General features: G+C 46.3%; 1 non-coding gene across 1 annotated transcript; it reads right to left on the bottom strand.

Annotated features, from left to right (window-relative positions):
* Window positions 1-423: 423 nt before the first annotated feature.
* Window positions 424-526, bottom strand: LOC149818470 (small nucleolar RNA R71). The gene has a single exon (XR_016427479.1). It is a non-coding gene; the product is annotated as a small nucleolar RNA R71 (small nucleolar RNA).
* Window positions 527-4,874: the final 4,348 nt, after the last annotated feature.

Here is a 4,874-nt window from a genome sequence, read left to right as displayed (position 1 = left end):
CTCATCGAAGTTTGACAACAATGGCTGACATGGATCCTCCACCTCCACCCCCAGCTCATCCACGTCCTCTGCGGGAATACTTCATTCCCATAGATTATGTTCAGGCATCCTGCATTCAGAGACTCGAAGTAGGAGCGCCTCATTATGAGATTAAGGCTAGCATTATTCAGATGCTCCCATCTTTTTATGGCCTTAGTCACGAGGATCCCTACCGCCATTTAGATGAATTCCTCGAAATATGTTCTACGGTAAAGATACATAATTTCGATGATGATGCCTTGCGGTTGACTCTATTCCCTTTCTCATTGAAGGACAAAGCCAAGTATTGGCTAAAGTCCTTAGATTCTGTAGAAATAGAGTCCTGGGATCAATTGCAACAGGAGTTTCTTCGAAAATACTTTCCCATTGGTCGTACGAACCAATATCGTAGAGCCATCACTAGCTTTTCAGAGCTAGATGGTGAGCGCTTTCATGAGACCTGGGAGAGAATGAAGGATCTCCTCAGGAAATGTCCCCATCATCAGGTGCCGAAATGGCAACTAGTGCAGAGCTTCTATGATGGATTGTCTGACAAGAATCGTCAGATGATCGACTCTTCATGTGGAGGGACATTCATGCTGAAAAGCGAGAACGAAGCATGGAGGTTATTTGATACATTGGCCGAGAATTCCCTACACCATGCTTCGAGCTCTCATTCTGATAGAGCCACACCCAGCATTCAAAAGAAAGCTGGTGTTCTTGAGATTGGTCCATCTACTGCACTACAGTGCAAGGTAGACATGATTGCTCAAAAGCTGGACCAGCTTCTCTCAGGACCATCCACTACACAGCAGGTGTGTACTCTTTGTGCCAGTCCGGCACACGATATCACTGAGTGCCCTTCAGCAGCTCAGTACCCTGAATTTGTTCAAGAACAAGTTCGGGCAGCTCAGGGTTACGTCAGACCGTCGAACAACCCATTCTCATCTACATATAATCCGGGTTGGCGTAACCATCCCAATTTTTCATGGAAGAATTCACAGTCTTCCATGCAGATGCCTACATCCTCTCAGCCAGCTCGGCAGCCATCTTTTACTCAGCCATTCCAGAGGCCGAGCTATTCTCAGTCTTCTTCTTCAGTCCCTTCCCCGATTCAGCAGGAGTCTGCCCCGCAGACATCTTTTGAGGAGAGACTTCTCCAGGCATTCCAAGAGGTGAAAACCTCTAATCAGAATGCCTTCGAGAAGTGTAGCCAGATATTGAGCTCACATACGCAGTCCATTGCAAAGTTAGAGTCGCAAATGGGACAGTTAGCTGAGGCTATTAGTAGGAGACCCGAGGGTACATTGCCGAGTCAGGCTGTCATAAACCCGAAGGGTAAGGACCAGATGACTGGAGGCCTGTTTCATACTGAGACACAGCAGCAGGCCAAATCTGTTATGGCCCTAAGGAGTGGACGAGAGTATCACGTCGAGAGCAGAGAGAGTAGAGAGAGGATAGAGGAGCCAGAGACCATTGTTTCACCTACGTCGGCTCAGCCATCATTATCATCCCCATCCCCATCATCATCTTCATTACCTTCATCATCATCATCTTCATTTTCAGTGCAGAAGAAGGATAGGAGTGAGCCTTCTCACAAAGAGGAGGAGCCAGCAGAGTATATTCCCCCACCACCCTATCCCAAAGCATTAGAGTTTCCTGGATATAGAGGGAAGCAAGGTGCGAAGATCCAGGACATGCTCGACATATTCAAGCATGTGCAGATCAACCTACCTTTGCTCGATGCGATTCAGCAGATGCCGGCATATGCCAAATTTCTGAAGGAGCTATGTACACAGAAGCGGAAATCTAGAGAGAGAGTTCCTAACAGGGTCCATCTAACTGAGCAGGTGAGTTCAGTACTTCAGCATCAGACACCACCAAAGCTCAAGGACCCTGGAGCCCCTATCATTGCTTGTACTATAGGGAACATCCGGATAGAACGCGCATTGCTCGATCTTGGAGCAAGTGTGAACATTCTGCCCGGGTATTTCTTTGATTCTTTCGGGCTAGGAGAGATGAGATCGACTCCTATTACACTTCAATTGGCAGATCGTTCTGTCAAGGTACCGAGAGGTGTCTTGGAGGACGTGCTAGTTAAGGTGGATGACTTTTATTTCCCAGTCGATTTCATTATTCTTGATATGGAAGGAGTAGACAGCCAGCACCAGACTCCGATCATTTTAGGCAGACCATTCTTGGCGACTGCCAATGCATGCATCAATTGTAGAACCGGAGCCATGGATCTCTCATTCGGCAATCGGAAAGTCAAGCTGAATATTTTCAATGCCGCGATGGGACCAGCGGGAGACATGGACTGCTTTCATGTAGATATTGCACATGAGTTAGTGGAGGAGCAGCCCGAGTTGTATATTACTGAGGATTCTTTAGATTTGTACCATATAGAGAAGAATGGTATAGATAGCGTAGATGTGTCTAGAGTGTCGTCAGAGAGACCACCTTGGGGAGCCATCATTGAGACCCTCCCACTACTTGCGGAGACCCCGCCAAATCCTCGAAAGAGTCACCTCCGAAACTCGAGTTGAAACCCTTACCGGATTCACTCAAGTATGCTTACCTCGGAGATGATGAGACTCTGCCTGTGATCATCTCGTCCCGGCTCACTAAGGAGCAAGAGCAGAGATTGCTGACTATTCTTCGAGAGCACAAGGCAGCGATTGGCTGGGGAGTTGTTGATCTGAAGGGGATTGATCCTTCATTCTGCATGCATAGAATTCATTGTAATGAAGAAGTCAAGCCATTTAGGGATATGCAGAGAAGGCTAAATCCCAACATAAAGGAAGTGGTGAAGAACGAGGTGGTGAAGTGGTTGGATGACAGAATCATTTACCCTATTTCTGATAGCCAGTGGGTCAGCCCGATTCAAGTTGTGCCGAAGAAGTCAGGACTCAATGTGGTTGAGAACGAGAAGGGTGAGAGAATTCTGATGAGGACCACTACAGGATGGCGAGTCTGTATCGATTATCGGAAGCTGAATGTGGCAACTAGGAAAGATCATTTCCCATTGCCATTCATTGATCAGATCTTAGAGAGACTCGCAGGGCAGAGCTACTACTGCTTTCTAGATGGATATTCAGGATAAAATCAGGTAGCTGTCCATCCTGACGACCAGGAGAAGACTACGTTTACATGTCCTTATGGCACCTTCGCGTTTAGACGTATGCCGTTCGGGCTCTGTAATGCCCCAGCCACTTTTCAGAGGTGCATGCTTGCTATCTTCTCGGACATGATTGATGATGTGATGGAAGTTTTTATGGACGATTTTTCAGTTTATGGCTCTTCATTTGAAGATTGCCTCCAAAAACTTACTCGAGTACTGAGTAGGTGTGCGGAGACAAATCTTGTCCTGAGTTGGGAAAAGAGTCATTTTATGGTCCAGGAGGGGATTGTGCTCGGACACATTGTGTCCAAGCGAGGCATTGAGGTTGATAGAGCGAAGGTGGAATCCATTTCTCGTTTGACTCCACCCACCTCTGTGAGGCAGATTCGGTCATTCTTAGGGCATGCGGGCTTTTATAGGCGGTTCATAAAAGATTTCAGTAAAATCTCTCGACCGCTATGTACTTTATTGGAGAAGGACCAGCCCTTTGTGTTAAGCGAGGATTGTATGAAGGCCTTTGAGATTCTCAAAGAGGCCTTGATTACTGCACCCATTTTAAGACCTCCAGATTGGACTCTCCCATTTGAGATTATGTGCGATGCATCTGATTATGCTATGGGGGCTATTTTAGGACAACGCATTGATAGGAAGCCTTATGTGATCTACTATGCTAGTAGAACTCTGTCTGATGCTCAGATGAATTATACTACGACAGAGAAGGAGCTACTTGCGGTAGTTTTCGCATTGGACAAGTTCAGGTCCTATTTACTCGGGTCGAAGGTGGTTGTCTATTCTGACAATGCTGCATTGAAATATCTGTTGAATAAGAAAGACACCAAACCGAGATTGATTCGTTGGGTTCTACTATTACAGGAGTTTGATCTCGAGATTCGAGATAAGAAGGGAAGCGAGAATGTAGTAGCAGACCACCTGTCCAGACTGATCGTGGAGACCACGCAGGATCAGAGGCCGATCAGTGATTCTTTCCCCGACGAGCAGATCATGACAGTTAGTACATCGCAGTTACCCTGGTTTGCAGATATTGTGAACTATCTGGTTTCGAGGCAGATACCTGAGCATTGGAACAAGAATGAGCGTGAGAGATTCCTATCTCAGGTGAGGCACTATTATTGGGATGAACCAGAATTGTTCAAATACTGTGCAGATCAGATCATTAGGAGATGTGTTCCGGAGGAGGAGTACCAGTCCATTCTGAATTTTTCCCATTTATTAGCCTATGGAGGGCATTTTAGCAGTAGGAAGACGGCTGCAAAGGTTTTGCAGTCAGGATTTTATTCGCCCACACTCCACAGGGATGCTCATGAGTTCTGTAGGCGTTGCATTCGATGTCAGCAAATTGAGAACATGTCCAAAAGGGACATGATGCCCTTGCTTCCGATTTTGATAGTCGAGATTTTTTATGTTTGGGGCATTGATTTCATGGGACCATTTCCGCCTTCATTCGGAAATTTATACATTCTGGTGGCGGTTGATTATGTGTCCAAGTGGGTAGAGGCTGTGGCAACCAAGACCAACGATCACAGAGTAGTGCTTAAGTTCATTAAGCACAACATTTTTAGTCGTTTTGGTGTGCCACGCGCGATGATTAGCGATGGTGGCAAGCATTTTAGGAATGTACAGATAGCTTCTCTACTGAGAAGATATTCTGTCAATCATAGATTCACCACTCCATATCATCCGCAGACTAGTGGACAGGTTGAACTGTGCAATAGGG

The sequence above is a fragment of the Nuphar pumila genome, chromosome 13, assembly GCF_984573655.1.
Source record: "Nuphar pumila chromosome 13, dmNupPumi1.hap1.1, whole genome shotgun sequence".
Classification (NCBI taxonomy): domain Eukaryota; kingdom Viridiplantae; phylum Streptophyta; class Magnoliopsida; order Nymphaeales; family Nymphaeaceae; genus Nuphar; species Nuphar pumila.
The sequence above is the reverse complement of the archived record's forward strand: the minus strand, read 5'-3'. Positions and strand labels throughout refer to the sequence as shown.